Consider the following 10,073-nt stretch of genomic DNA (forward strand, 5'->3'; position numbering starts at 1 on the left):
TGAGCAGGCAACTTTGCATACCAAGGAGTTCAGAAAAGAAAGCTTAAACGCTTTAAGACAGGATAAAAGTAATAAAAATAAAAATTTGAGAAAGCAAAGTAAAAGATGTTATGCAAGAAATTGATGTCCGTGAAAGTGAATGCTGATCGTAAATTTCGCAATTTCCTTCCCTTTTTTTCCTTTGTACGCTGGCTATATGAAATGTCAAATAAGTGTATGCTCGTGTGCTTATGCACTATTGGAATAAAAATAAAAAGTACACATATACTTTTTTTGTGTATGTGTGTTTACATCTGAGATAAAATTCTATCGTGAAAAGTCCCGTTGTGAAAATTTTCTTGCCGTTTCACTGTAGCAACGAATTACACAGACAGTATAAAACACAGGACAGAACACTACGATCAATTCATTTACTGACAACTACGCCCGCTAGTTACATGTGTTATAATGAAAATGGGCCTGTATGAAATGGACGACGTAACATACCTTTCATGTGCTTCGAGCCTTTTGCGTGAGTCTTCAGCGCCGAAACACCCAAACTTTTCACGGAGATGCTCTTGTTGCACACTCGGCAGTAGGCCGACGTATTATCGCCGGCAACTTTACCGACCCAATCACGGAATTCCGACTGTTCCAGCCACACCACTTGAAAGTGACATTGTCCCGGCATATTTGTCTGTCTGTCACTAGCTGAGGATGTTAATTTCGATGAGTAGCTAATTCCAGAAAATACAGGTACCCGAAATGACCCGAAGTGATCACGTGATCATCATCGGAACTGATCGGAGACGGCGAAGGCATGTAGCTCGACAGCGGGGTTTGAGGGGAACGCGCCAGGCGCATTTTACGACAAAACTATGGAATATTATACTATTGGAAGGGTGGACAAAATGACATACACAAATGAAATGAACACCACAGGTTGATTTTTATGGGTTTTTTATGGATTTTAGAAGTTTTTCCTGAAAATGTTGGACAATTATGTACATAATTTTACAACTTTTTTTTTTTTGATTTTTATGTACTTTATGGACCCGTACGAACCCTGTAATATCAAAAACAAATCTCAGATTGGTTGTAAATAATACCAATAAACAAATAAATAAATAAAATATAACCACCTTTTTTTTTATTATTTGCCAGCGGCTGGGAAGAGTCTTGTGAATTAAATATTCACTTCCACTGAAGTCTCCTAGGCAGAGTCGGAGCATAAATAACCACAAGAAGGTGAGTCAGAGAAGGTCCACAACTAACCGGCAATAAAACTTGTCACTCCCAAAGGGAGACAATGCAGTTCTACATGCCTGGGAGTATTCTTTGAAGGGTATCATCGCTGTAACATCAACACTAATTTCCCTTCGTCCGTCAATAGCGTTTCACATTATATGTTAGCATTAAGCTAGTTAGGTTTACTTGGCCTTACTTTTCAAAATTATAGATGTTTGTTGAAGATTCTGATGTTTATATATTCCATTTTTTGTTGGTATTTGATTGCTATTTAAAAAATAACAAAAAACCTTTGTTGTCGATCTTGATAGTGTCTTATGAATTGTGGAAGCTCTGTATGGAGGTTGAAGGTCATCAGTATCGCATCTGAAGCACTCGTCACTCTCCGGGCCAAGGCAGGAAGGCAGTCCTTCACAGTGATGAGGTTCTCACAGGGGAACTGATTCAGCATCACATGAGCTCACTCCATGCTGAACTTTCTGTCAGGAAATAATGTTATTGGTAAGGCTCTTTGTGGAAGCCCTTCAATCGAAAATGTATCACTCTAACAGTCACAGAGTATGTCCAATGTTTCCCTTTAATAACCCACGACATATTATTGACACCCAAAAAAACCCCACAATGATCACTGAAAAACTTGAATCTGACATCAGTAAAAAGCAATAAAAGGTCCCTCGCAGCCCTGGGCCATGTTGAGGCACTTAAATGTGTGAGTACGGACACGATGGGGATCACAGCGAGCTGACTCAGACTTGTCGAAAAGGTAAAGGGTGCTACTGAGGAATGTTTTGAAAATTCCAAATTACAGCCAGCAAAAGACGCAGGAACCGACCAGGATTCAAGCTTTGGCCACAATGCGATGCGAGATTCTAGTTTATGTAAGCCATTTCAAACTAAAACCTTTTGTTCATTATAAACTTACATTTTGGCCCAGCTGTAACTTTATCTATTTGCCACTTTATTTAAACAAACCCTGACTGTGGTTGTGTGTAAAATATCGATATGCCAAATCAATTCCTTCGGAGAAACTGCAATGCTCACTAAGGTTTGCTTCTAACGGTTGTGCAACAAAATATTAAGTTGAGGTGGCCATCATTTTTTTTTTTACCGGGTCTGTTTCATTCAGTTGAATTTTTTTTTTCTGTTGAACCCCAATTCAAAAGCAATCTCGGGTGGCTAATTTTCATTTCGTTTTTATGACTACTTTAGTCAGATTCAAGCAATTGCGGTGACCACTATGGATTTTTTTTTTTTCATGAAGGGGAGCGGTACCAACGATTTTTTCCATGTGTGTATCATCTCGGAATCTGATGGTTCAATCAGTCTTTCGACTATGACTTCTGCTGACTTCAATGTCAACCATAAATGCAATTGGCGAGCCATGACAAAGCTTCTCGAAAGTATCACTTTGACATAATCGTCATTGACAACTAGGATATTGTATTTTGCTGTGCCATTCATGCTATTAGTGTCACAAATTTGTCAACTTAAAAAAAAATTCCTCCAATTGCCAGAATGTAAACCAAGGTGTCTATTTTTGGGGTATACAATGAAATCGGGGGAACTACTCTCCTCACCTGTAGTCTTTGATGTGGTTGTAGCTCCAAATGATATCCGCCTCCTTCTCATTCTCAGTCAGCTCAAAACCAGCACGCGTCAAGTGTTTAATCACTTGCGACATTTCAGAGTACACCCTGGAGACAAACAACCGCGTAAAAAAAAAGGGGGGGGGGGATTCAAACCGTGTTCTCATATGAAAATACAAACTTTAGGATTTGGCCCTTGGGTGGTGCGGGGGGATGAATTTCCACAGGAAGTTGCTCTTTGTTCTCCCGTAAAACAGCCTAGATTATGGCACAGACGCAACAGTGAGGAACCCAGAATTCAACAGAATGGGACTTGGAGAAAAGAAGATTTTTCTACAATCCAAAAAAAACTTATTTATGAATACAGTCATGGTCATCACCTCATAATACGAATCTGCTGGCTCTGTAATTTTTGGACACACCCCTTTAAAGGTCAGCCGATATCCACTGTAACAAACGGCACTGTTGAAGCAGTGGGTCTACCTCGCCGTATACAAAGTCACGGGTTATTTCATCTGTAAAATTAAAATCGTTCAGAAATTTGTTTCGAGAATATACAAGTGCATGAATATTCTGGGTGAATTTGACTTTTGGCTTTTGGACGGTGTGACAAAATGGAGAATTAAAGGGTCAAATTGAAGGCTGAAGAAGAGGATGACTTTCAACCACAACGTCAAATACAATGACCGTGTTCAGGGTCGGCGCAAGCCATTGTGCACACAAAACACACACCACCCGCACCACCCCTAACAAAAATGGACAATATCTGAGTATTTGTCAGTTTTGCTTGATTTGACAAAATGACTGGTCAATATTAATGTTTGAAAAACTTTCACAAAAATAATAAATAATAAATATTATTTTTTGTTATTATTATATATTGCGGTAATATGATTTTTTTACGAGCTTGATTTTTTTTTTTTTTTTGGTGCGCCCCCATGCCCCCCAGGTTGTTGGTGCCCTATGCGCAGTGCGTGATAAGCCTATGCCGAGCACCGTGCCTGACCGTATTGTCAGCCACTCACACGAATGCGACCAAGTGAAATTCATTCTTGCACACACTAAAAAAAAAACGTGTGGAATGTGCAACCATTTTGGTCACAGTCACAAGCTCTGGAAAGACAAGCTTTGCCTATCGGGGAGGATCTTCGATTAGCCTTGTTTGTTTGTTGAAAAAAAATGCAGATTACCAATTCAGTCGATTAGCTAAAAAAAAAAAAAAAAATTAAATAAATCTAGAATGCATAAAATATTTTTCTTCCTAATGCATTTCAATGGTAATCTGTGTAAACGTGGAATTTTGCTATTTATGGGTCAGTCTTTTTTTTTTTTGCCCAAATGGATGTGATCTAACCACAAATCATTTGTCACCAGCAGTTGCGATATTCTGTAATGTTCCATATTTTTCATCCCTAATCTGTGAGGCATCTTGGATAGGCGTTTGCCATCACCTTCCTTTTGCAGATCTCTGAGAGGCCAGAGTACAGTGAAGGCCGCTTGGGCCTCGGCAAAGAAAAGGGGAGCCATGCCACAGCTGGGTTGGTCCGAGTGACGCACTTGGGAACCAAACTCATCCATGATGTACCACACTGGAATCTTCTCCTCCGCACACTGAACGTCGCAGCATATTAGGATTAGAAAGAAGCGCGTGTCATTCAACCCGTAGAGTACAGTGAACATTCTCAGCGCCGTATCGACAGCATTCCTTCGCATATTGGCATGAGTGACAGTTTTGGAAGAAGTGACTGATCACTCTTTCTGTACAAGTCAAACAAAATCATGGTTCGTCTTCAGAGTTAGAGGTTTTCATCTAGATGCAAGTAGTAACTTTTATTTCTAAAAGAAAGAATGATTTCGTTGCACTACTACAATTCAAAGTCATTAACTCCCTACGACCTATTTCCGCGTCTTTTCAGACTCCACCCATTCAATCCTAGGCTCTTATTTTTTTTTCTATTTTTTTTTCAAGAGTTAAGGTGAAAAAAAAATAGTGCAAATTGCAGGTACTGAATTTAAAATTGGACACATGGAAAAGAATCATCACATGTAACGTCAGTTACACCAGTGGTCCTCAACCCCCGGCCCGCAGACCGGTACCGGTCCGTAGGTCATTTGGTACCGAGCCGCGCAGAACGAACTTACATTAGTTCTCTTTTATTTGTTTCGGAATCTGAATTGTTTTCTTTTGAAAAATTACTTGATTCTCTGTGACATCCGTCTACAGCACAGGTGTCCAACTCACGGCCCGGGGGCCAGATCTGGCCCACCACATCATTTTATTTGAATGGCGAAGGCAGCTCAAACATGTCAACTTCCATGATCCTTTCTAAAATGTCCTCCAAAATTTTAAATTCTCATATGTAATAAATAAGAGATATACTGTAAGCATTTTCTTGTTACCAAACCCCTCATGTGACTATCATTTAAGCAATACTTGAATCAACAGTTATTCTTGACTTCTTTGTATGGTTTCAGTCATCTCCTCCAAGTGAAACAGTAACTAAAATGTGGCCTGCACCAAAAATGAATTTGACACCCCTGGTCTACAGTATGTCACTCTTGACGCAGGTTAAGGCGGCGTTTCTCGGTCACGTGATAGGTTACCACTAAAATGAAACCCAGGAGCTAGCAAAATTAGTAAAAAAGCAAACGACTTTGGAAAGTTTCTTTGGAAAGAGGAAAAGGCCCAGCCAGGAGACAGAAGAGGAGCCTACGACTTCCCAGAAAAATAAGGCTACATTTAATACGACAGTATTAGGAGTTCTACCGTATTTTCACAACTATAGGGCGCCATTAAAAGTCTTAAATTTTCTCCAAAATGGACAGGACGCCTTATCATGCGCTGCGTTTTATGTATGCGCCGAGTTCCAAAGCCTGACTAAGAGCCCCTCTGGCCGACACGCTGTTTATATAGAGAAAAGATGGACGTGAGTGACGACAGGCATGCGAAAGTCGGCCAATGAGTGAAGGGTGGGCGTGTAAGAGGACGCTAAAGGCACGTCCCGAGCAGGTACCAGTCGCCAATGAGTGAAGGGTGGGCGTGTAAGAGGACGCTAAAGGCACGCCCCTAGCAGGTACCAGTCGCCAATGAGTGAAGGGTACTTAAAATACGGATTTACGGTCCGTGGGGCAAAAAAGGTTGGGGACCTATAATGCGTGTCATTTTTGATGTACCCCTTGCGAAAGTTGATATGGCTGGTTGTAGAGCCACATGTGCTCCATCACCAAGTCAACTACATCAGCATCGTTCTTCTTCTCACTGAAATCCAGCCCCCTGAGGGACGCCATTCTGGACAGCAAACCAGGAATCTGCTGCAGCTGCTGACGAGCGTGATCAACACGATACGTCCAAGCGTGGTCCACCAGGAAAATACTGCAGACACAAAACGTGTTTTCATCAAAAGCTCATTAAAAACTCGAAAGTTCTCGACAAACAAAAAAAAAAAGATGGGCGTGGACAAAAATTATTTTGCCCCTAAAATCACCCCCCCGACAAATTTTAAGTATTGTACTACATGATTAAAAACAAACAAACAAAAAACAGACATACTAGACGCTGTCATATTGGTAAAAATAATAATAAAAATAAATAAATAAAACACCAAAAAAATCATCTGCAAATTTGACCATGTTTGCCAATATTTGTTTCTCTTATTGTACCCTCAGTTCTTTTTCAAAGATTTTAATTGTGATATGTATTCATTCATTCATTTTCCGAACCACTTCATCCTCACTCGGGTTGCGAGGTGTGCTGGAGCCTATCCCAGCTGTCTTCGGGCAGTAGGCTTTTCTTTTCATTCACTCATTGCCTCGAACTTTATCTCCCCCCGATCACCACACATGACAGCATTGCTCAGCTGATGTCGTGCATCGAACTTTTGAAGCCAGCCATGGGACGCTTCGAAGCCTTCGATGCGCATAGCGCAATGGAACTCGATTGCTCTCCTATTCGCGGTCCAGTTTGCGGAAAGTTTTTAGCACGATTACAGTCAAACCATTCCAGGAAACGTTTATTTACTCGACTGTCCGTAGAGCCGCATGCAATTCACTCTGAGCAAGGAAACACCCAGAATCGGACTGAGCAAGAATCACTTCCTCGTTTTTCAAAGTCTCGTAGATTTGAGTCTTTCAGACTCCAAGCGTCTCTTGAATGTTTCGTACTTTGTAATCCACTTTGTTTAATTAGATACACTTCACTTTCTCTTCCGCGGCCATTGCTGTTCCTCTTCGTTTGGATGCCATGATCTACAGCAGTGTTTTTCAACCCCTGTGCCGTGGCACACCAGTGTGCCGCAGGGCATTGTCAGGTGTGCCGCGGGAAAATATCCAATTTGTATGCCTGTGCAGTCTATTGATTTATCAGTTGATGATTTTACTGATCAACTGATTAACCCTTTCATGCACCCTGTAACCTGATAAACTGTCCACTGTTGTAACCACTGTCCCCGAAAGGGCTAAAACAGTTATAATTTCCATCCCAGCAAAAAAAAAAAAGACATTATTTTAAATTGACAATTTACTAATAGTGACTAACAAATCCACTCTGAGAACTGATGAGAAAGAACTGAAGTTAAAAAAAAAAGATGAAATTTAACCATACTGAAAAAAATAAATAAATCAAGAATTATTATACCGCTGATCTCACTGCAAAGTAATTTGGGGCGATGTGTACAGTCTGTAAACTAACAAGACTTCTCAGCCATATCTTGGCTGTGAAGCTTGCAGTCCACTCTGGCAGGAATCAACCACTTCGGAGCGCATCGTTCCAGGCTTGTCCTTGACCGTGCACTCACCAGTCTTTCCACTGTCGTCATAATTTTCTTGAATTAGAATGATTGCAAACACCTCCCCAGCATCATAAATCTGTCAGGAAAAGAATGTATGGTATTACTGTAAAGTAAAAAAAAAACTTTAAATTTCCCTTTTATCGTGGGGGATTTATGCGTCCCATTGATCCAAGGAGCCAAGTGGTCTATAGCAAAATGCCCCGTCCCTCCCTCCACATGCTTTTCATGTGCTCCTCAAAAGTCTGAGTTCTGGGGACGAGTCCGCATGTGAGAATGCTTTGCACACACTGTTAACCAGGCTGCAGGTACGCAGCAGCTGTGAACCAACACACATTACTGTCTTGATATGTGATTGTGATACATATAGCCAACAGAGGGCGCTGTAGGTTTAGAGTTGATAGCATATGACAAGGCTTCTGGTAAATTTAGTTCACGGAGATCACCATTCGTACTGGCAACAATAAAGTTGAGCTCAGGCTAATTTGTTCACTAAATGATGGCTTATCATATAAAGATGAACAACACATGGTACCTGTAGTGAATACCAAGTCGTGCAGCGTTTTTTTTCAAGATGGAGACGCTAAGGCCACCGGAAGGACTCAAACTTGTCGGTAATGTGGATGCCAACTGGCGGTCTTTTAAGCAGCAGTTCGAGGTATACCTAGGTGCTTTGGGATTGGAGGCAAGCTCCCACGCCAGGAAGATCGCGCTTCTACTCACTGTCGCTGGTCCTCAAGCCATTGAAGTCTTCAACACTTTTGAATTTGATCAAGCTGACGACAACAAGGACTATACTAAAGTTATTGGAAAGTTTGATGCTCATTGCTCACCGCAGAAGAACACTGATAGATTGATTATTTTTAGTTATCATACATTCGCTTATTATTAATGTTATTATTGTTATTTTGATATTGATTGATTGATTTATTATGCTCGCAAAGAAGAAAAGCTTATGCCTGCAATGATAAATTTTATTATGCTTGCAAAGATGAACGCTTATGCCTGCAATCATTAATTGACTATGCCTGCAATGAAGAACGCTTATGCTTCTAATAAAGATATATTAATCATTATGTACTCACATTTATAATCCTTTGTATTATATTTATATACTCACATTTATAATCAAGAATGCTTAGTGCACTGTGTGGAAGTTTAGGGACGCAACCACCTTTCCGAGGACGTGGTTGGGAAGAGATAAGTGTTAAAAGACTAAACAGGAGCGAGGTTGGACAGTGAATGGAGCCATCAACACCAGCTGCAACGTGATGTTTTTGTAACAATTGCACACATATACGTAATTTACACTCACATACACACACATAGTCAAACAAGTTCAGTGTGTCTTCAACAGCCCCCACCCTTTAGGTTGGACACACCTATGTAGTAGATTTCCCAATAAATAAGGGGGTGAAGGGGGAGATCGTGAGGGGTGACGTGCCGAGAACTGAAACCGAACGCTTCTCCTCGTTCCCTCCTGGTACCAGAATTGAGTCTCCTGTCTCCTCCTTGTGTTTTATTCCTGAGTGTCAAATTGGATAAACCTGACAAACACCGTATATGAGAGGTACGTGTTTAGGTCACGTGTGCAACAGCAGGAAGAAACTTTTGATAGCTTTATCACAGATTTGAAGCTAAAAGCCCAGTCATGTGAGTTTGGTGATCTTAAAGACTCAATGATTCGTGACCAAATCGTGTATGGTATATACGAGAAGAGGACGAGAGAAAGGCTACTTAGAGAGGCTAAGCTCACTTTGGAGGAGGCAGAAAGGATGTGTCATGCTACAGAGCTAGCTCAACACCACGCCAAGACCTTCAATGCGTCAAGTCCTCAAGAAGGCGCCAAAATAGCGGTTGTCAAAAACAAAACTAAGAGAAATGTGATGCAAGACAAAACCTCAGAAAATACATTTTCATGCAAACATTGTGGTTCTAAACATGAGCCCAGGCAGTGCCCTGCTTATGGCAAAAAGTGTGCAAAAGGTAATGGAAAGAATCACTTTGCCAAGCAGTGTCTATCAAAAGCAAAATCTAGATCAGTGAGACTAGTTGAAGAACCTGACCTAAGTGAGACATTTTTTGTAGGCATGGTGCATCGTGACACAGACAATGTAGAAAATAACACATGCAAAGAAAATGAAGATACATGGATAGTGTCCCTACCAATTAATGGAGCACAAGTGGCACTGAGGATTGACACCGGGGCACAAGCAAATCTCATCAGCGTGGCGGAAATAGGTGCCATGAAGGAAAAGCCCAAGATTATCAACAAGAAAGTGCTACTAAAAGACTACAATGGACAAAGAATTGAAAGCAAGGTCAGTGCAGATTAAAAGTGTACGTAAAGCAGAGATGAAAGTGGACTTTTCTGAAAATTCCGGAAAAAATAAATAAATAAATAAATGTGTGTGTGTGTGTGTGTGTGTGTGTGTGTGTGTGTGTGTGTGTGTATATATATATATATATATATATA

The 10,073-nt window shown here is 40.8% G+C and overlaps 1 long non-coding RNA gene and 1 pseudogene across 1 annotated transcript; both read right to left on the reverse strand.

Annotated features, from left to right (window-relative positions):
* Positions 1 to 1,049: 1,049 nt before the first annotated feature.
* LOC109516831 (tubulin--tyrosine ligase-like protein 12) lies at positions 1,050 to 6,733 on the reverse strand (annotated as a pseudogene).
* Positions 6,734 to 8,110: 1,377 nt separating this feature from the next.
* LOC109516833 (uncharacterized) lies at positions 8,111 to 9,911 on the reverse strand. Its single transcript, XR_002168429.1, has 2 exons — positions 9,156 to 9,911; positions 8,111 to 8,442 (listed from the first exon to the last, which is right to left on the reverse strand). It is a non-coding gene; the product is annotated as an uncharacterized LOC109516833 (long non-coding RNA).
* Positions 9,912 to 10,073: the final 162 nt, after the last annotated feature.

This window comes from Hippocampus comes, unplaced genomic scaffold (assembly GCF_001891065.2).
Source record: "Hippocampus comes isolate QL1 unplaced genomic scaffold, H_comes_QL1_v1.1 scaffold344, whole genome shotgun sequence".
NCBI lineage: Eukaryota > Metazoa > Chordata > Actinopteri > Syngnathiformes > Syngnathidae > Hippocampus > Hippocampus comes.